This window comes from Rhinatrema bivittatum, chromosome 1 (assembly GCF_901001135.1).
Source record: "Rhinatrema bivittatum chromosome 1, aRhiBiv1.1, whole genome shotgun sequence".
NCBI classification, from domain to species: domain Eukaryota; kingdom Metazoa; phylum Chordata; class Amphibia; order Gymnophiona; family Rhinatrematidae; genus Rhinatrema; species Rhinatrema bivittatum.
Window position 1 is genome coordinate 264,556,397 of NC_042615.1, and position 23,288 is coordinate 264,579,684.

The following is a 23,288-nucleotide window of genomic DNA, read 5'->3' on the forward strand; positions in this document are numbered from 1 at the left end:
CACATTCCCATTTTCTGACATTGCGGCTGGAGCACCCTTCCTGTGCTGCCTTGGCTTCTTCTCTCTCAAGGAAAAATACGTTTATTATGGTTTTGCTAGATACTGCAAGTACCCTGTATTTGGGGGAATCAGGAAAATCTGTTTTTGTCATTAACCAAATTTCTTAGGAATTTATTTGAAGTTATATTCTTTTGAACTAAGGAGAAAAATAACTGGGAAAATGAATATCTTCTCATTACAGTATGAATATCATATGATCTGACATAGGTTTTCATTAATTTTCATGAGTTATTTTGGTACTTTTTTTTTTTTTTTTGCACCATGCAGTTTTGACTATTTTTTTTTTTTAAATATATGATGAACAGCCTCTTGTGTTACTCACTAATAATGTTGTCTTCTGGGAGCCATCATGTATGACCTCAGTATATTCTCTGGTTCCTTCTATGTTCTTTTCCACCTGAGGGCCAACTACTACAGTGACTGCTGTGGCTAGAGAAAAGGATGCTTCTTAGTAGCTGTCCCCAGTTCCAGTCTTTCACGGGTGTTCACAATAGTTGCAGGGACTTGTTTTAAATCCACCTGCACAGTCTCTGAAACCTGTTTTAATAGCATCTTCTGCACCAGTCAGGCAAACTAACAAAATCCATGATCGAGAACTGAACTAAAATCTCTTGCTTGGCAGCTCAGAGTAGTGAAAGTTTTTTTTTTTCCATTTTGCCTGTCGGGAGGGAAAGGAGGATCGAAAAGAGTATAGGAGCTGCTGGGCAGAATTTTTTTTTTTTTAAATTAGATGCCTGTCGGGAGGGATATTGGGTCGTACAGCCATTTTCTTTTAATTTTGTTTATCAGGAGAACAAGAGAGCAGGAGCCAGTTTTTCAATTGTGCCTGTCAGGAGGGAGAGAAGGGAAGCTCGAGGCTTGGGGAAGGTTTGCTGAGTTCTGGCTGACTGGATTTAGGCCCTGCTATTGCTGCTTCTACGTTTGGCTGCACTAGGATCTAGCCACCTGACTTTCTCCCCTCAACCTAACTCTGCCCCCAGGCTGCCCGAAGTCCAGCTGACTAAATGTAACTTCCTAGTGAAACCTAGGTTACTACATTTAGTTTATTAGTTTGGTCAGTTTTCAAAGGCTTGGATCTAGCCAACAAAGCCCTTCCTACCAGCTGGATCCCTTTAAAAACTGACCCGAGTCTGGACATGTTCAGTGCACTTTGTGAAAGCTGGATAAGAACATCTGAATGCCGATCACAGTTATTAGAATACGTTGAAATGGTGTGAGAAAAGATTATCTTAACGGTGGAGATGGCAGTCGTGGTCTTCTTTAAATGCTGATTGTATGGTACCATGGAACATTTATTCCTGGTACTTTGACCTCTTGAAAGTTAAGGTGTGGGAATCAAACACTTTAACAAGTTCTTCTACCTCCAGATTTATTGGGTTTGGATTTTTAATTTTAGAAAGTCAGTAGAACTGGTGTGTTAATTAATTATTTTTATTCTCCTCGATTAATAAAAACTGTACTGTGAAAAATCTGGAGCACTTCAGGTTTAAATATTATGCTTTTTACATTTTATTTGAACACAACATTCAAAAATGATAGAAAACACTTTGAACTTTCGCATGTTAGAGCCAAGTTAATTAAACACGAAGGGCTCTCAGGATTTTACTGTAGCAAATCTGGCATCTACCTACCAGTTTGCAATTCAAGTATGCAAATAAATAGCAAACTACAACTTGGCATATGGCACAAATCTGCATGAGCTACATCATCATACTGGAATATTTTTTATTAATATGGAAATAGAAGAATTATAATTTTTTTCTCAGAAAATTCATTCAGTTGTATAATGTAACAAGGATCTTGATTCAAAATCTTCTGCAATAGAATTATAAATTAAGATTCCTAAATGCAGGCATAGTCATCAAATGCATCTTTTAATTAATTTAGATTCTACTTAGGCCTCATTTAAAAAAAAAAAAAAAAAAAAAGAAATCCTCCATTTTGTACACATCCTCTGTTCAGATGGCATTTCCAGACAGCGCATGCATCCTCCACAGGCTGGAGGGAAGTCTCCTCTAAAGTTCAGCATCAATCAACAGAAGACCACCTTGTTCCAGCAGCTGTCATTTTTCCCTCCCTGGGACTGAATGCATCACATCCACAGCATGCCTGACCTTTGCCGGTTCCACTGGACAAGCAACAATTTGCAACAGTACATAGAGCTGGGGCCTGAGCCATGGGGTTAGCCCAACCTAATTAATTTTTACTTTAAACAATGTTGCAGTTGCTTTCGTGATTTGTGAAAGTGATATAGTGGCATTTAAATCCATCCATCTCTCTCAAGGCACAGTAAATTTTGTGAAAATTCACCATTTGAGTCCAAACTTTGGGAAAAGTGGAACATGGGCCTAGCACTTTCTTTAAGGGTGATGTCATTTTCAGTAGTGTCAAAGTTAAAAAGCTGCTAGAAAATCCATGCATAAGTATGGTTTTCACTTACCCCCCTTATACTACTACTACTACTACTACTTAACATTTCTATAGTGCTACATCACATAGGCAGAGCTGTACAAACATATAGAAAGACAGTCCCTGCTCAATAGAACTTACAATCTAATATGACAAACAAACAGGACAAAAGACTTGGGGGCAGTGTGTGTGGATGACGGGTGGTGCGGAAGAATGAAAGACAAATGTATTTGTATGTGTGTGTGGGGGGGAGAGGAGTCTGTTGAAAGAGGATCATGCAAAGGGAATGGAATGAGAGAAGAAGGGGGAAAGAGAAAGAGAAGGGATCAAGAAGGGGGAGCGAAGGAGGACCATTTGAGTAGAGAGGATTACCTTGGGGAGGGTGAGAGAGGATCATATAAGGTATTGAGAGAGAGAAGATCAGGAAAGGGAATGAGAGAGGATCTTGTGTATGGAAGTGAGAGAGGATTATCTGGGGGAGGGTGAGAGAGAGCATACAGAGGGTGTAGAAAGAGAGAGAGAGAGGGTCAGGGAGATGGAGGTGAGGGAAGGGTTGAGAGATGATTGTAATGTAATTTGGTTCAATGTGCTACAAGAATCGAGCAGTTAGGATTAATATGGTGCTCAGGTGGACATCATAATTTAAAAAAAATCAAGACTAGGGAGGCCTAGTTAGGCTAAGGAAAAATCAGCTGGTTCCTATGCTCTGTGCTTGCAGCACTCCCAGGAAACATCATAAAAGCAGCCAATATCCTTTATGAGAAATTATGCCTAGCAACAGAGTTATAACTTAACAGAGTTATTACCTAGCAACAGAGTTATTACTTTGGCAAGAACTTTACAGGACATGGAGAACTAAAAACCACTGACAAAAGCTTCCTGTCATCATGGATATACTGTATGAAGTTATCCACGATTAACTCAAAGCTATATATGTTCCCAGGCAGAGATGGGCGGCCTCCATAATCTGAAGAAATAGCCAACTACTGAACCAGCTCAGGCAAGCAATGTTTCAAGGTGTTGCACTTAGAGGTGGACCCTTGTTCTGGAGCAGCGTGGAGCAGCTCCCTGGTTGGACCTAGGAAGCACCTTCCACCAGGAGGCGGACCACAGGAGGAGACAGAGGCTAGTTGGGGACAGCGGAGGCGTTACATAGACTGAAGGGCATCACAATGTACTCGTAGTGACCATCCCTTGTGTTGAATGCGGTCTTTCAAATATCGTCCGGTTGGATACGCACAAGATTGTATGCACCCGTCAGATGCAACTTGGTTAAGATCCGAGCCCCTTGGAGGCGGTCAAACAGCTCACTGATGAGGGGCAATGGGTATCGGTCTTTTCGGGTTATGCCCTCTATAATCAATACAGGAAGAAAAAGCCTGCTCCTGCGGGAGAGTCGGAGGGTTGAATGAATCCTTTTTCCAGGTTTTCTTTAATATACTCAGACATGGCTAGAGTTTCTAGACGATACAAGAGATAGGTTCTGCCCTTGGGGATCGTTGTGCCCGGCAGAAGCTCTATAGGGCAATTCAGTTTGCGCAGTAGAGAGAACGTATCTGCCTTCTGCTTCGAGAAGACGTCCTCAAACTTGGCGTACTGGTTGGCAACCCAGTAAGGGTGGTGAACTTTAAGACGGTTACCACTGGAGATACTTGGCGTAGACAGGTCTTTTATTTATTTATTTATATTCTTTTATATACTGAAGTATAGCTGAGTGCCTTCACTCCGGTTTACAGTGAAACAACTGCATACAGAGAACGAGTTATAAGTTGAAAGTAATTACAGATAATATAAATATAACATCTCAGCAAAAAGCAGAGTAGAACAAGTTATCGGTAGGCAATAAATAACTTAGTTAGAAAAGGCTTGTTACAGAAATCAAGAAGTAGGATAAACCAAGATTTATCATATCAGTCTGTGAATGATTGTCTAAACAACCATGTTTTTAGTTCTTTTTTGAAGGTTTTGGAATCTCTGATAGAGCTTAGGTATCCTGGGATAGAGTTCCATATTATCGGTCCTGCTATCGAGAAGGCTCTATCTCTAGTGGCAGATAGTTTCGCAGATGACAGGGGTGGAATGATTAGAAGTAGTTTGTCAGAAGATCTTGAAGCACGGGGTGATTTGTGTATTGAGATCATGTTTTTGGCATTTGGAACCCCATTGCACCAACTGTAGGGAATGCCAATCGAATTGAGGTCCGTGGACCTGAAGCCAAGGCTGCCCCAGGATGACAGGGTGTGTAGAACATTTCAACACATAGAAAGACATCTCCTCCTTGTGGAGAGTGCCCACAGTAAGGCGGATGGCCACCGTTCGATGGGTGATGAGTCCTGGAAGGTGTTCTCCTTGGATAGACACAATGCGGAGGCTCACCTCTAGTGGCTGTAGAGGGATGTTCAGGAGCTTGATGATGTCATTCATGATAAAGCTCCCACTTGCTCCTGTGTTGACAATGGCAGTGGTGGCGAAAGAACCAGACTCTATGCCAAGGGAGACTGGAAGTAGAAGTTGGGGGCCGGTGACAGTAGCGCCCAAGCTCGGGACCCCCGCCGGGCTCAGGCATTGCAGTTTCCCGGTCGAACCAGGTATGACTGTCGAAGATGTCCGGAAGCACCACAGTAAAGGCAGAGACCTTCCTTCCTCCGATGGAGATGTTCGGTCGGAGACAGTCGCCCCCGGTTAACCTGCATGGGTTCATCAGCAAGAGGTGGTAGTGCTGATGAAGCCTTAGGTGGAGGACTTTCGGCATGCATTGGGCGTGGAGTAGGAAATCGAAAGGCCTTTACTTCTAGGTGCCGTTGCTGGAGTCAGTGGTCGATCTTCCCAGTGAGGGAGATCAGGTCCTCTAGAGACATGGGAGTCTCATGGACAGCGAGTTCATCTTTGAGAGCGCTGGAGAGACCATCTAGGAAGATGGCTTGCAGACAATCCTTTTGCCACCCAAGTTCAGTAGCCAGGATCCTGAATTCCACCGTGTACTCGGAGAGGGTTTTTGACCCTTGACGAAGGTGGAGAAGATTCTGGCTGGCTACTGCTTGGTGGCCCGGGTCTCCGAAGGTCTGCTTGAAAACGGTGTCGAACTCTGATAACTGGGAGAACATGGGATTGGAGCATTCCCATAATGGAGAAGCCCATGCTAGAGCCTTTCCTTCTAAGTGGAAAAGGATAAAAGTCACTTTCATGGTCTCCTTCAGGAACAAGGAGGGTTGCAGTGCAAATTGCATGAAGCACTGATTGAGGAAGCCTCAACAGAGGCGTGGATCTCCATTGAATCGAGGAGGTGCTGGGAGATCCAGTGATGCTCTGGGTAGGGGGGAGGCTGACAAGCCCAAGGGATTGGCCAGAGCTGTATCTCGCAACTGGGAATGAAGCTCTTCTACCGAAGAGGCTAATGATTCCAAGGTTCGTCAATGTTCTTAGACAGTTGTGGAACCAGGAAACAAATCGGAAGCCGATCAATTATGCTGAAAAGCAGGACGAACAGTGGTGATCGGTGTAAACAGGGATTCTTTATTGGTATTAGCCCAACTCTGGCCGAGTTTCGCTCTCTCAGGATCTGCCTCAGGGGCTACTACAAGAACAATGTTGATTAAAAATTACACATTACTGACATACATACACATTAACAAATAAACATAGATGTGTGTTAATACATATAAAATGTCATCACTTAAAAAAGTAAAATAAAATAATGAAACATATGTAAATATTAACAATAATTTAAAATAAAATAAAACAAAGTAAAACCACACAGTGCTGTGCTCATATTGTAGCAATGTATGATTAGCTTTTACTACGTGACCTTATGGAACTTATAGTCATGACATGCAAATTTTGTGTATATGTGTATGTATGAAATCAAAGGGCGTGGTATTAACAGGAGAAAGTCATTAATGAGAAGGACTTGTATTTAAATATTCAATACCTGGTACCAACGGTTGCTTGTATTATCTCACATAAATAATATGAGAACTTCACACCATATCAATTGGAATGACTGGTAAACAAAGAGGGAACGCATGATGTCATATGGAAAATGTACACATGCTCACATATGATAAATGTGATGATAAATGGGGAATACTAAAATGAAAATAAAAATTAAAAAATAAATAAAAATAAAAATGAAAACCAAATGGAACCATATAAAAAATAAATAAAAGAAATATGACACAGGGCTCTAAAACATATATATAACCATAATAAAAAAAATATTAATAAATAATAAAAGTCAAAACTCAAGCCAAAAGAATGATCATTATGAGCACTAAAATAACATAAAAAATCCAGTAAATCATAGCAATTAGATTTTTCACTTACTGGTAAGTTGATTCAATGTAGAACAAACAAATTGTCCTTTAAAGAATAGCGGTGTTTTGTTTTTTTTAAAAAGCCACTCTTACTGCGGTATGTATCTGAAATATAAGTTATAAGCCATGAATGTGATGTGGTAAATAACAGTGAGTCAGTTTGTAAAAATTATTAAAGCTAAAGATATATTAAAAATATATATCGCAGCAGAAAACATTAGTGATTGTGTAGCCATTGTGTGGTGTTCGTATTGGCGTGCCAGTCACAGCTGACATGTTGAAGGAATTTTAAAGGCATTGCTCACAAAGTGTGGTGATGATGGTACATATATTTGATTTTTTAAGTGAAGTCTGGTGCCAGCAAAATACTTATATGTATACTATAGTTAGCCTGAGAATAGAGAATGTACAGCATATATGTTCAAACACAGATTCACTGATAAGTTATAAAAAGTGGTGTGTTACTTTTGTCGGTGGGTCGGGCACCAGTCATAAATTAAAAAGCTAGTGGCTGCAACTTACGTAAAAAGAGAAAAATGAATCGGCAAAAAATATGTGCCTTAAACGTCTAGTGATCTTACCTTACTCACGTAGTCGGAAGAAAAGAAGTAAGTGATGTGATTTGAAATGTTTATATATGATTCTCGCGATAACATTTAATGGCGATCCCGCCAAAACTTCAGCTTTATTAATTATTTCACCTGAGTCGGTGTCTTTTTCGCGGGTTGTCACCAAAACATATATTTCTATGTACAATTGTCTGGTTAATGTGAATGTATTTAATGCTGTGTGACTCAAAAAATATAACAGCAGCTATTTTAATAAAATTTGACAGCGGCTTAGAATGCAAAGGACACCCGATGTGGAGCAGTGCACAGATCTCAAAAATAAATCTATCAATGCACCAGTACCCGATGCAGAGCAGTGCACAGATTTCAAAAATTAAAATAAATCTATCAATGAAAAAAAGTAAAAAGTTAATTTCAAACCGCTTTGAATTTGACTCGTTGTTGGTAAAATCCACCCGATGTAGAGCGGTGCATAGATTGGGGAAAATGAAATAAAAATAAAAGTTGAATGTGGATGTCAAAACCTGCCACCAGGAAGCAGAGCACAGGAGGAGACAGAGGCTAGCTGGAGTTTCACCAGTGGAAGCCCACGGTCTCCCCGGGTGGAGCCCTTGGAGACCCGGGTCGCTTGGACTTAGGTGGACCTCGCAGGGTCTCCCAGAAAGGAAGTTCAGAGGTGTGCCCACCAGGATCAAGGGTGCACGATCGATGTCTAGACTGGAGGCCTGAGGGATCAAGGAAGGCCAGTACAGTGTCTGCGATCACAAGGCTAGGAGCAGGGCCAGAATCAAGGAGGCATGGTCAGTGATAGCAGAGGTCAAGTTCCAAGGATCAGTCCGAGAGTAGTCAGCCAAAGCAGGAGTCAGGTTCCAGAGATCAGATGTGGTCAGGACAGGCAGTGGTCAGTATCCAGGCAGCGATCAACGTGGTCAGTAAGGCAGAGGTCAGTACCAGAGAGTCAGTCCAAGAGGTACTACCTGGGGGAACGCAAGAACAGACAGACGCTGGAACAGGAAGATGTTGGAATAGGAGGTCGCTGGAACAAGACTGGAACAGGTGATGAGACACGAAGGCAAACTAGTACACAAGGCAAGGAAGTGCAGGCAGGCACTTCCTCTTGTACTGCATTCAATCAGGGCACGCCGTGGAGCTTGGACCCGCCCCTGGCCCTATAAGGGACCGGGCGGTCTGCGTGCACGCGCCTAGGGGCGGGGCCAACGCCACGGAGGACGCCGAGCCCCGCCATGAGGCCTGGTGCTCTGAGGAAGGCCCGGCGACAGCCGCTGCGGGACGCCGAGGCCTGGAGGAGCTTGCGCCTGCTGCTGGAGAGGCCGACAGGGGAACTGCAGAGGAGTTGGAAAGATGAGCAGGACTGTGCGCAGGCCGAGCACGGACGGGGTACGCAACAAAAGGGTCTCCACTGATGACTGCAAGATAAGGAAAATGCTAGCTAGACATGGACTGAGCAGTCCACTTGTGAAACAGAGGACTATTATAATATGTGTGTATATGAAAAGACACAGCAACAACAGCAGCCAACTGCTGACCGGATTGAACAACGGTGTGCCCATTTCCTTTGCTTTTGGCCATTTCAGGGAAGCAGCTAAGTGTGCGAGAGACATCTTATTCATTATGGTAGCTAGGCATAAGAAAGATGTTTCTGTGCTATATTGGCTTTTCTATAGGTTCTATTTTTATGTGTATATGTATGGACAATAAATTAACCAGTTACAATAAATTTGTAGTACTACTGTTTCATTGATATTCTCTGCCCAATGTCTGCCTTAGCATATGCCCCACTGTACTTTGAACAAATTCTATCAGGTCTACCATCATCTCTATATACCACTCCTTTGTATTTATTCTGATCTGAAAGTTTATTATGATAGTTACTCAGAAGAGTAACAAGTTCCTTTAAGCTCACTGGCTGAGGGCCCTGTAACTCCTAGTCTTTGGGTTGTGTAATGGCACTGACACGGGCTTTGTCACTGTAACTGAGATTTCTTTTACAGTTCATATGGAACATTTACTTGGCAAATCATAGTCAGAGGGATTGTCCTAGTTACTTTTTGAACAGATGAAGAAAACATCTCATCTGAGATATTGCACACTTTCAGTAAATATTCTTATGAGAAGCTGTTGAATAATTAGATTTAGATTAGATTATTTTTTTTTTGTAATCTGCTTTCCAGCCACTTCAGTGTGGATTATGTACAGGTATAGATAATTAGTGGGTTATAAGGGTTCCTTTGTTCCCTTATTGCTTGTTTACCCTTTACCAGCTCTAGGGAGAGGGTTTCTGCACTTTTAAGACCATCCCTAAGATTTTTCTCCACTTAGGGTGCTGGGATTGGTCAAGCTGCTCTATACAACTGGGTTGAGCATGTGCAATGTATGGTTTGTTCCTTGAGTACTGAAGGGTGAATAGGAGGAGTGTTTTTAGTGGTTCCTCAAATTCAGGCCCCACAGTCTGTTGCAAAGGGGTAGGACTTTGCCCTGCTTGCCAGTTGCCTTCACTGACCTGGGAGAGAGACAGTCCAGTTTCAGAGGAAAAGAGGAGGGATTTTTGCCTTTTGAGAGAATTTGGATCTGCTTCCAGCTCCATCCCCTCCTGTATGAAGAGATTGGGGTATGGGGCTACTTTGCCCGCATTCAGTTAAAATGGAGACTATAGTTGCTTAGAAGTAAGAACTATTTCTGGAGAAATTTTTTCTTTATTCTTGGATGGGAGGAAGCTTTTTTTTTTTTTTTTTACCACCAACTTTCTACCTACCTTTTGGAGGAGAGAATTTTTCTAATTTCCTGTCACCAAGATGGGACATTGACATTGAGAGAGAGTAAACGAGACTAAGGCACTTGGAGTTTCATTCTATCTGTATCCAAATATTTTTATTTTTGTATATTGTGATTTTTTTTCCATTTCTGTTTTTTATTTAAGCTTTTATAAGTTACAGTAAACTTATGTGAACATCACTTCAAGTTATTTTGCCTGCTCTTTCTGCATTGGAGGACACGACTGCTGAGATCTATTGGAGCGAGTACCATTGGGAAGAAGAATGATTGAATCTGAAAGACTGCTTACTGATTCCCACCTGGTATGCACCTAGGGCCCTGGAGACTTGTCCTCCTCCACTTCCACCCCCTGTCGGTGGCTAAGTATATGGTGAATGAAGAGAAAATCAAGAGGTCCAGAACAGTGAGATTGGCCCTGGGGACTGTGAGGGCCCCCCTTGTATTCTGGCAGCAAACTGAAGAGGTGGTAACTGGGGCATTATAAAATTATCTTAAAATTCAGATGGCAAGATTTGACTAGACTGCATGAGCTGGACAGAACTGCCAGCATCATGGGCACTGATGAGTTTTATATGTCAGCTTGAATGTATAACTGCTGTTTATAAAATGTAGCTCTAAGTAAGATTTAATGCATATTGTTCTTAAATACTTTTGCAGGCCATTATGCTTCAAAAATGTTTTCTTCTTTTTAAGCATTTGGCTTTTCTGTGAAATACTTTAACATTTATTTTAGGGGAGGTGAAGTGTGGTATTACAAAAGGTGAATGGATAAATTAGAAATGGACTTGCCATCTTCCTTGAATCTGATGCTTGTAAGTCCAGATTAACATATCCTCTTGCCTGTTTGTCCTAAACAAATACAAATTAGTAAATATAAGAATCAATTTTGAACTGATGATAGTTTTTATGCAAAGTGAAAATGTTAAATGTGGCCCTGGTGGCTTGTCTCCAGTAAAAATAATCTTTTTCATTCAGTATGACTGCAACAGTATTAAAAGTAGTTCAAGCTTAGTGTTCATATTTTTATGGCACCCTAATCCAGGGTACCACACAACAATTTACAAAATTACAGTAGCACAGAAAAAAAAAAGGAATGGAAATAGGGGAGTTAATTTAAGGTCAGTTTAAAGAGATAGGTTATGAGGCTTAATTAAAAATTAGCTGGGGAGTCTCCTGAATGTTATCTGGAAGTTTATTCCATAAGCAGGGTATGCGAAGGCAAAAACAAAAATATATCTGATGGTGACTAATGAGGATGAGGGACTAATGAGGTGTGGTTAGAAAAGCAGAGGCAGCTCAAGGGGAATGAACCACAGATTAGCAAGGAGAAATTAGAAGGAACAAGACCAGGCATTAAAAGTTAGGGGTAAGGATCCTGAACTGGCATGAAAATTTGGTAGCCGCCAGTGCAAGAAAGCAAGAAGTAGAGATGAATGAAAGTACTAGGAGAGTTGAAAAAGCAAGCGAGCTGCAGAGTTTTGGCGGGCTTGAAGCAGATGAAAAGAGAATTCCAGTAGGCCAGCCAGAAAAGCATTGCTGTAGTCTAATCCAGATGTGAATAGGGCCTGAAACTGAGGGATCTACAGATACGAGATGAATAGTTGATGACCAAGAGAGGAACAGAATCTAAAAATACATGTGCTAAAAGAAAGATGGATCAAAAATACTAATGAGGCTTTTGGCAGAATCAGAGAAAGGAAGATGTAGAAAGTGAATATCAAGATGGTCAGGAAGGGAACCAGGGATAGAAATCTTGGCAGGAGAGAACTTCAGTTCTGGATGCATTGAAAAGAAGAGCTATAAAGGGGTCTTAAAAAGTCCCTTACTATTGAGGTATTTGTCTCTACAGATACACAGCCATGATTTCAGAGGATGAGTAGTGGTTTTTCAGAGATTCCCAAGAGGGGTGTGTTTAAGGTTTTGGAAACTGAATATAGCTTAGGAGTTTCTGTGTTGTTCTGGCTCTTTCTGGTATGGGATCTTGGGCTCAGGTTTGGCCTCCCTGGATTTTGCTAGAGGAAGTATGTGCTTGGCGCAGCCATGAAGGGCTTTAAGCAGGATTCTTGCAAAGATTCCTTTGGAGGGGAAACACATTCTAGTTTTCTTGCTCTATTGGGCGTCATCTAGATCTGTGAAATTGTGGAGAAGTGAAAATACTTTCAATAGCAAAAGCTCCAGTGAATGTGTGTCCATTTCAGGAGTACATCCAGTCGCTACCAGTACATTTAGGAAGGCATGTACCTGAAGAGGCTGTATGGTCAGATGAAGGTTGAACCAAGGCTAGTAAAGCCAAGGGAGGCATCCCAGCAAACAGCACTAATAATGGAGCAGGATCCTTGGAGCAGGACTGCAGAGCTGGATGCAGAGCAGGAACAAGGCCAGATAAGCAGAGGTTCCACAGGATGAATTTCAGGAGTCTGTTGTACCAGCAACAGTGTGACTAGGTTGTTCTCCTTATAAATGATCACCAATCAGGGCACACCCTGTGCTGAGCCAATGGGAACTTCTGACAGCATATTTAATTACCTGGCAAATGGAGGGTAAATATCTCCTGACAAGGTGTTTCTTATGGGTCCTCCAAAGCTGCCAATTTAAGCCTCATTGATCTTGACAGTCTGCAGCTTAAGAGGTTTTGCATTTAGAAGAGTAGCAGCAGAAGTTTCTTCTAAATAAAACTGCAAAGAAATCTATGTGGAGATTCATTGGAGTGGTAAGGATCTTATTCTGGTACAGGGAATCCAATGTTCATATTCAGAGGAGTTTAAAGAAGATGGTTTGATTCAGGTAGAGAGGGAGAGAAGGAGTCCCAACAGTCTGGAAGGTTCCTAAAGAGTGTCCAGGTAGGAGATGGGAGTTAGAGGAAACCCCTGGAAGCTTGTGAATAGTATTTCTGTGACTGTTTGGATTTTTGTTTTGCTATAGATGTAATACATTTGTAAAATCATTACCATTCTACGAGTACCTCGGTAAACTTTTATTTTTGAAACAACCGCCATCTGTGATGTATGAGTTTTATTACTGGAGATAAAGAAAGGATCCACAGTCCTAAGGGCCTTGTTTCATGTCTTTCCCTCTCATAGAAGAGCCTCAGGAGAATCATAGAGTGCATGATGGCCCTAAGGCTCCCAGATGTGCCCTTCTGTTCAGTACAAGTATGGAATAGGGGTTACACATCAAAATGAATGTGGAAGAAGGACAAGAAAAGAGAGTGGCGGAGATAGTGAGGGACTTTAAAGAAAAGGAAAGGGCAAAATATTATCAATGAAACTGTGATATGCAGATCTGTGACAGGAAATCAGTGCACTCAGACCAGGAAGAGAACTAGAGAATACTAGAGGACCAAGTATGAGCTTTGGGGGGAATACCAATGGATAGCGAGAAGGGTTGGATTTAGTGTTCTATAAAGCTAGAATAAGTATAGTCTGAAAGGAAGGAAGTGAACCAGTGGAAGACAGTATCTGTGACACCTGTAAGGTAGCTTAGATAGGAGGACTGAATGATTTATGATGTTGAATGTGATATAAATTTAAGAAAGAGAAGGAAGGAAGAACAGCCTTCGAGGCCCAGACCACTGTACAGCTCGCTCTGTTTATTTTGTTTTGATGCCTTCTGTTATCTTTCTGTTTTATGAATAAGCTTCTACTTTTATTGTGAATGTTTTATTGTAACCCGCCCCAGACATTGGACGGTGTGTGTAACAAGTTCTTTCAAATAAATAAATACTACTAAGTGGAAAGCCAGTGCTCTCAGTGGAATTTAAAAAAAAGAAGGCATATTGATGTTAATCAAAAGCAGAGAAGGAAGAGATGAATGAAAACGTTTGTGGTGAAAAGTGTGTTCCAAAACCTTAGACAGAAATGAGAGCAAGGAAGTGGGGCAGTAGCAACTAATAGATTGGGAATCCTAGCAAGGTAGGCTTTAGGAAAGGATGTATGACAGCATGTATGTGTTGCAATCCTGCTCGCGGCAAGGCTGCGAGCAGGCTCTTACCTTCGTGACCCGGGCCGCCAGTGTGCTGGTGCAGCAGGAGCCACGTCGGGGTTCTCTTATGTGGCAGGTGCCGCCATTGAATCTGCCGCCGTCCAGGCCTCTCTCGTGGCTGGGAGCTGCCCTTGGATTCTCCCAGTGTGGCAGGAACTGCCGCGAACCAGCCTTCCTCTGCGGCCCGGAGGCCGCAGTCCCCGATGTCCTCCGTGGCAGGGAGCCGCTCTCGTCCCTCCTTGGGTGGCATGGGAGCCGCCTCCCACGTCGGGGCCTGCATGGCCCAGCTTCAGCTCTTCCCTGCTTCAGCGACTGCAGGGCCGCTGTCCAGGGTCCTGCAGACTTCTTCTTTAGGCACGGGGCCGCACCTCCTCACCAGCTTTAAAGGCCAGTGAGGGTGTGGGCCCTGGATTACCTCATTTCCTGGATCCGCCTCTTCTGCCTACAAAAGGCTCTTCAGGTCAGTCCTTCCTCACCTTCGCAAGGAGGAAGTTCTTCCTTGGAACTTGTCCTCCTAAGCTGGTCTCCTGAGGACCCTCTTCTCTGCTCCTGCTGGCATTCCTCTTCTTCTTGGGATCCCTCGTCATTCCTGGTCTCTTCTCTGGATGTTCCATGTTCCAGTCTCTCCTGATGTGTCCAGTGTTCCAGCTTTCCTTGATGTTCCAGCATTCCCAACGTCCTTTGCCTTAGATGTTCCTGCTATCTTCGTCCAGATGTCCTCAGCTCCGCTCTGACCTGTCCCTCGTGGTTCGCGACCAGCCCAGCTGGGTTGAGTAGGGCGCGTAGTGGCCCAGTGATCTGCGACCACCCCGGCTGGGTGGGTCTTTCCATCTGACAGCGCCAAGGAGTCTTCTCGTCCCTTGTCAGACTTGCCTTGTTCCTGATGTCCTGACGTCTTCCGTGTCTGATGTCTGCCTTGCCTTGATGTTCTTAAACCTGATGTCTGCCCTTCCTGGGCAGGTCCTGTCCTTCAGTGTGGACCGCAACCAGCCTGGCTGGGCTGTGTAGTGCGCCTGAGGGACTGTGGTTGCCTGTCCGTTCCATCCTGTCCGTGGATTTCTGTCAGTGCCTGGAGGCCTGATGTTTTAGCCTGTTCTGATGTCCTTGTCTTCTTCTTTGAATGTCCTGATCTGATCTTTCTCACTGGGGATCGTCGTCTGTCCTGCTTCTCTGACCTGTCTTGCCAGGCCTATGAAGTTCCGTCCTTGATGGTCCTGCACAGAGTTGCCCGTACTCTTCGCCAAACCAAGTTTTAGCGTCATCTTCTGTGCCTAGTCCTCATCTCGTCTTCCTCAACGCCTGAGTCTTCGTCTTCCTCAATGCCTGAGTCTTCGTCTTCCACAATGCCAGATGACTCCATCCGCCCATGACCTCTGTCCGACCTGCCGCTTCTTGCCGTTACCCAGCGGCAGGTCCGAAAGGGCTTGGAGTGGTCGGAGGAGTACTCAGAGACCACCATTACGTTGGTGGCCTTACGGAGGCATGCAGGTCCAGTGGAGGTCCCCGGTTCTCCAGTTCCCAGTCAAGGACGGTCTCTCCGCAAGGGCACACAATTCTCGTCCTGCGCTGGAGAGGGCCCCCTGGTGCTCTCTCCCATCACAGCGCAACAGTATGTTACATTACTATTAGAAATATTTTTATAGCTTTGCCTCTGGATATCAGGCTTGCGTGTGGCCTCCTTACTTTCAGAAAGAGACTAAAAGCCAGGGTAGTTGTTCATGCCTTTGGCTCACTACCAGAATACTAATCTCCTGACTAACTTATGTGACTTAAATCTATCTGCATCCAGCACTAATTCCATGATATTCTCTGCCCAAAGTCTACCTCAGCATATGCCCCATCGGATTTTGCACTAATTCTAACATGCCTGCTACCTCCATGCCATCCCCATTTAAATCCCTCTCCCTCCTTTTTATTCTGATCTGTTCATTACAGAGATATATTCTACCTTGCTTTTCCTCATTATTACCTTTCTGCCTATTTCAGACTTGCTAGATGCTATTTTATTAATGTATACTATATGGTAAGTCATTGTTATTACTAATGTACACTTTGTCTTGTTGAGCAGACAGCTGCGACCTCTGTTGCTCACCTCCTTTCTGCCTGCACCAGTAATTCTTGGACAATTGGCGACCGCTGCCTCTTCATGCCGCTCTCCTCAGCATTCCTGGGACGGCGTGGGCAATCCCATCTGCCATCTTGAATCGGGTATTATCTAAGGCATGCGCGCGCGTGCGCCAGACCCCATCTTATGCACGTCATGGCAGGAACCTCGGGGGCATCCCCACCGCATGTCGGCATCTGCCTGCGTGTATTTGAACCAGCCGGTCTGATTTACCTATGAGTTAGCAAGGACTTCCTTCCTGCTGAATTCCACTCCTTTGGAGACGCTTGCTTCACTATGCTGAACTCGTTCCTGACCAGAGACTTGAACACTTTAGGTACCCACTCCTCGGGGGCCTGGTTGCATTCTGGCTATCCGTTCCTCGGAGGGCCCTCCTTCCTGGAATCTCTCTACTCCTACTCCGGGATTGTCTGGTTCAGCCTTGTGACTTCGCCTCCTTCCGCTGATAGAACCTCCGGTGTTCCCCGTGCCTTGGGCCACTACCGTGATCGCCTTGGCAACCTTCTTTGCATGCTTCAGAGTGAGTACCATCTGCTCTTCAGCTCCTCTGACCTCCTGCTCTACTCTCAACATTCTCATGTGATCCTCGGCGTACCCCACGCTGCAGGCCACTACAGGATCATACAGGAAGTTCCAGCAAAGGAGGGATTCCCTGGCGTACCCCGCTTCGCGGACCACTACCGGGGATATTGTCTATGAGTCACCCATATCTCTGGACTGTGTCTATCTATCCCACTTGGTGGGATCCTCTACATTTGCAGTATAATAAAAGCCTATTGCTGTTGTGTCCGTCTCAGCTAAGGCCATGCCTATCGTGGTGAGTCCCCACAGGGCTCCTCCCTGTGGGTGGAGTCAGCTCTCACCCTGATCCAGGGTGTACAAACATACCAGAATATAACATGTCTATTGTACAGCTCTCTTCATGCTCCAAAGAGTATAAGAAAAATAAACGATGATGAAGATGGTGAAGTTAACAAGAACTTAATCTACTATGCTTTTTTTTCCCCATTTTGTGTCTGTGAAAAAAAGCTTAGTAAAGCAGGCCCTAAAGGCTTGTTTAATCCAAAATAATTTTAACCACTGGAGGGTTAATGTGAGTAAAAGAACTGAGTAGCAACTGTTGTAAAAGTGGATATTTGGAAGATAAAGACATCACAAATTTGATTTGCTGTCTATAGGGAGACAGGTTAATAAATATATGCTCCACCCCTCCAGAACAAATATGCCAAAGGCAGCATTGGAACATATTACCTGCCTAGAGGGAGCATCAAAGAATAAAGCAGCATCACATTTATTTACTTTATTTTATTTTATTTTATTAGTTTATCCCTTACCTTTCCTTCCAACAGCTCAAGGCAAGATACAGAAATAAATAAAATAAAACCGACATCCAAAAACAATAAAAGGGCAATACTGAGTGGGCCGGTGAGCAGCAAGTTATCTGGATAAACTTATACAGGTAACTTTAGTTCTGCCCTCCACTATGACCAGACTTATTTGAACTTAGCTGTACAAATGCACCGAATATTGACCTAAAAACAATAAAAGAATTAAATATATAATCATGTAAAACAATTACAGAATAAAATACAATAAAAACTCTAAGATCCCTAAAAATAAAACCAATAGAGCATTCAAATAAAATAAATTAAAAAGCTTTTTGAAAGAACCAAATTTTGACCCCTTCCCTGAAAGTCAAACAATTATCCATTTAACAAATCATATTTGCAGATGACACAAAATTATTCAGAATAATTAAATCACACGTGGATAGTAATAAATTGCAGGAGGATCTTGCAAGACTGGAAGATTGGGCATCCAAATGGCAGATGAAATGTGGACAAGTGCTAGGAAATGCATACAGGGAAAAATAACCCATAGTTACACAACGCTAGGTTCCATATTAGGAGTTACCACCCAGGAAAAAGATCAAGGCGTCATAGTGGATAAATCATTGAAATTGTTAGCTTAGTGTGCTGCAGTGTTCTAAAAGCAAACAGAATATTAGGAATTATTAGGAAGGGAATGGTGAATACAATGGAGAGTGTCATAATGCCTCTGTATTGCTCTATAGTGATGCTTTACCTTGATTACTGCATGCAATTCTGGTTGCCACGTCTCAAAACAAGATATAGTTGTGCTGGAGAAGGTACATAGAAGGGTAGAGATGTGAATCGTGTCCTCGATCGTCTTAACGATCGATTTCGGCTGGGAGGGGGAGGGAATCGTATTGTTGCCGTTTGGGGGGGTAAAATATCGTGATATATCGTTAAAATCGTTAAAACCCGCTAAAACCCACCCCCGACCCTTTAAATTAAATCCCCCACCCTCCCGAACCCCCCCCCAAATGACTTAAATTACCTGGTGGTCCAGCGGCGGTCCGGAACGGCAGCGGTCCAGAACGGGCTCCTGCTACTGAATCTTGTTGTCTTCGGCCGGCGCCATTTTCCAAAATGGCGCCGAAAAATGGCGGCGGCCATAGACCAACAGGATTCGACGGCAGGAGGTCCTTCCGGACCCCCGCTGGACTTTTGGCAAGTCTTGTGGGGGTCAGGAGGCCCCCCCCAAGCTGGCCAAAAGTTCCTGGAGGTCCAGCGGGGGTCAGGGAGCGATTTCCCGCCGCGAATCATTTTCCGTACGGAAAATGGCACCGGCAGGAGATCGACTGCAGGAGGTCGTTCAGCGAGGGTTCCGGCGCCTCGCTGAACGACCTCCTGCAGTCGATCTCCTGCCGGCGCCATTTTCCGTACGGAAAACGATTCGCGGCGGGAAATCGCTCCCTGACCCCCGCTGGACCTCCAGGAACTTTTGGCCAGCTTGGGGGGGGCCTCCTGACCCCCACAAGACTTGCCAAAAGTCCAGCGGGGGTCCGGAAGGACCTCCTGCCGTCGAATCCTGTTGGTCTATGGCCGCCGCCATTTTTCGGCGCCATTTTGGAAAATGGCGCCGACCGAAGACAACAAGATTCAGTAGCAGGAGCCCGTTCCGGACCGCTGCCGTTCCGGACCCCCAGGTAATTTAAGTCATTTGGGGGGGGGTTCGGGAGGGTGGGGGATTGAAGGAGGTAGGATTTGGCAAGGAAATGTTTAAGTTATTTGGGGGGGGTTCGGGAGGGTGGGGGATTTAATTTAAAGGGTCGGGGGTGGGTTTTAGCGGGTTTTAGTGTGCCGGCTCACGATTCTAACGATTTATAACGATAAATCATTAGAATCTCTATTGTATTGTGTTCCATAACGGTTTAAGACGATATTAAAATTATCGGACGATAATTTTAATCGTCCTAAAACGATTCACATCCCTATAGAAGGGCAACCAAAATGATAAAGGGGATGCAACAACTCCCCTATGTGGAAAGTCTAAAGAGGTTAGAGCTCTTCAGCTTGGAAAATAGATAGCTGAGAGAGGATATGATAAGTCTTTAAAATCATGAATGGACTTGAACAGGTAAATGTGAATCAGTTATTTACTCTTTCAGATAATACAAGGACTAGGGGGCACACCTTGAAGTTAGCAAGTAGCACATTTAGAACAAATCAGAGAAAATTTGTTTTCACTGAATGCACAATTAAGCTCTGGAACTTGTTGCCAGAGGATGTGGCTAAGGCAGTTAGTGTAGCTGGGTTTAAAAAAGTTTTGGATAAGTTCCTGGAGGAGAAGTTCATAAATTGCTATTAATTAGTTTGACTTAGAAGGGAATTTTAAAAGCCTGACGCACACATTAATTATGGGATGAGTGAAGAGGTTGGGCTCACACATGCTGAGCAGATTTTAAAAGTCTCCAAGATACATGCATATCTCCTATAGTGCGCACATCTTGAAAGTTTTCAAAAAGGGGCCGGGTATGGGCATGGTCGGGGTGGGGCTTGGACATTTCGAGGCATGAACCTAAGATGTGTGCGTAAATACTGATATAACCCGGAACATGCCGAGGTCCATTGCCATGCAACTTTACTTCTCCTATGGATGACGTGCAAGTTAAAAAAAAGGAAGAAAACTAGCGGGATTTTAAAGGGCAGGGATAACTGAGGGGAGTGAAGGCTATTAAACTAGTGGGGTTTGGAAGACCTTTCTCTTAACTGAGCAAACTGGGAATGAGGTGGTAAAAATGGGAATAATGTTGGTGCATGCCCCACACATGTGGGTGCAACCAGGCTATTTTATAGCATGCACACATATGCACGCATATGTTATAAAATGGTCATGTCCCAGGGTGCTGGCTGACGTTTGTGCGCAAATGTGCACATACGCACTGGTTTGAAAGTTACCGTCTTAGGGAATAGCCACTGCTTATTACAAGCTTTAGTAGATGTGAATCAGTTATTTACTCTTTCGGTTAATAGAAGGACTAAGGGGCACTCAATGAAGTTAGCAAGTAGCACATTTAAAACTAATCAGAGTAAATTCTTTTTCACTCAACGCACAATTACGCTCTGGAATTTGTTGCCAGAGGCTGTGGTTAGTGCATTTAGTTTAGCTGGGTTTAAAAATGGTTTGGATAGTTCTTGGAGGAGAGGTCCATTGACTGCTATTACTGGCATCAGTAGAATGGGATCTACTTGGTGTCTGGGTACTTGCCAAGTACTTGTAGCCTGGATTGGCCACTGTTGGAAACAGGATGCTGGGCTTGATGGACCCTTGGTCTGACCCAGTATGGCATGTTCTTATGTTCTTATGAGGTATCATGGGATCTATTTAATGTTTGGGGTACTTGCCAGATGACTGTAATCTGGATTGGACACTCTTGGAAACAGGATGATGGACTTGATGGACCTTCGGTCTGACTCATTATGGAAACTTCTATGTTCTTATGTTCTTTAGCATAGAATTCCATAGGCGAAGAGCAATAGAAGAAAAGGTCTTACTCTTGCATCTTTTAATGATGGTCTCATTAAATGAGCCTCACTAGAGGAATGCAAAAACAAAAATCTTTAAAAGTAATGCAGATGATTCAGCATACTGCTGTTCGTAAATTATTTGGATTGGCATGATCAGGCCATATAACTTCAGTCATGTGTAGACTTCAATGGCTGCCTATTGGTCTTAGAAGTAAGTTTAAAATAATTGTTTTGCTTCATAAATTACTATATAGTAGTACACCTTGTTCGTTGGCAAAAACATTAGAACTATCCTCCTAACAGCCTCAGTTACACTCCACTAATATGCAATTACTGGTGATTCCCTCTGTTCGTGACTATAAACTACAAGTAACCGTTCTCATGTTTTTTCATATTATGGTCCATTATGCTAGAATGCACTGCCCTCCTTATTTGTGCATGGCAAGAGATGTGAAAAAATTTCAGAAGCAGGTAAAAGCAATTCTGTTTACTGGAGCTTATGGAGCTTTGTGAATTTTGTAATTTTTTAAAATCCTGTATTTATTGCTTTGTGTTGTTTTGTTTTACTAATTGTTTTGTTTTAATCAATTACTGTATGTATGTTAAAACTGTAATCCGCACTGAGCACTACGGAAGCTGTGGATTGTAGGAACTTTTAATAGATAGATAAATAGAATAAGGCCATACCACTTTTAAGTAGGGAGAGCCCAAAACATATAGAAATTTAAAAACTAAAGTTAAAATTTTTAACCTCAGTATGAAATCTAATTGGGAGCCAATGCACATTTTTAAAATAGGAGAAATATGCTCATGGGGATAATCTTCAAAAGCATGTATGCGCGGAAGTGATTCTGTGTGTACTTTTATGCAGACTTGATAAAGGCATTCCTGGGGGTGAATTTGGGGTGGGCAAACCATTTATATGCATAAGTTCTATTTTTGAAAATGTAATCTTAAATGTACACATACCTATTTGCTTCTGCTTCCAAACACATGTAAAAGCATGCATGCATGCCACACAGGATACCATGCACTTCTGGAAATCTTCAAAGTGGACTTACATGCAAAAGCCCAGTTTGAGAATTAGGACTGAAGACTGCGTATACATTCTGCACACAGACTTCAGTCCTACATGGGCTGTTATAAAATTACCCTCATTAAATTTAGTACCATTTAATAATCTAGCAGCTGTGGTCTGAAACAGCCCCAGTCTATAAATATTTTTGTGGAGTAAGCGAACCAAACGCGAGCTGAAATAGTCTAGCTGGAATATAATTGGTGTATATAATTTAAAAATGAATATTTTACATATAGATTCTATGCAAGTCCCTGTTTAATGCTTTTTTTTTTTTTACATGGGAGGTATAAGAACATGTTTTACACTTGATTCACTGATAGGGCTGATCTTAGGTGGGTATGGGGCCTAGGGTGAATCCAGAAAAGCAGGGCCCTCAAACACTGAATATATAGTGTTATGGATGCGGTTACCATAACAGAACAGGGCCCCCCAAAATGCAGGTTTCAAGGCTGGTTACCCCTGTTTGCTACCCCCAAAGGATGGGCCTATTCACTAATAATGCCTAGAACTTTGCTCTGGTGAGAGGGAAAACGTGCAGTGGGGGGGGGGGGGGGGGTGTTTCAGACACTCACAGAACCTTGTTGGCAGCACAGCGTGACCTGCATGTGTAACATTTCACTCATGTGTGCAAACGCACATCCTGTTTCCTGGCCCCTCGCCCCTGGTAGGAATACATGAAAGGCTGCTTTGCACATATGTTTGGGATCAGCGCTGAGAAAAGCACAGTAGCTGGTCTAAGTATCTGGACTGAGTAGTGAAGGGGGTTTGTTTAAAGAGTTTGTGGGATGTAGAGACTGGTTTTTGGTGTGTTCAGTCTCTCTTGTTTTTCCAGTCTGAAAAGGAGCATGCCATGAATAGAAAAACATAAGAAAACTTTCTTAAACTCTACCTGACTACCAAACCTAAAGAAAAGGAGAGAAAACAGAACAAGAAGGGGAATAGGCAAGACTGAAACACTAGCAAAGAAAAAAATGAACAGAAAATAAATAGCAGATATCAAATATATGATAAAATAGGAGGGTAGTAGTAAACCACATCTTGTAGCAATACGGAAAAGGCATATGAATGTTTTAAGGGAGAAGAAGCAACATTGAAAAGTACAACAGTTCCAGCACTTACCAAGGA

The 23,288-nt window shown here is 43.1% G+C and overlaps 1 protein-coding gene across 4 annotated transcripts in view; it reads left to right on the top strand.

Annotated features, from left to right (window-relative positions):
- Positions 1–23,288, top strand: part of DYSF (dysferlin) — a 731,032-nt gene that overhangs the window by 259,494 nt on the left and 448,250 nt on the right. The gene's annotated exons all lie outside the window — the stretch shown is intronic.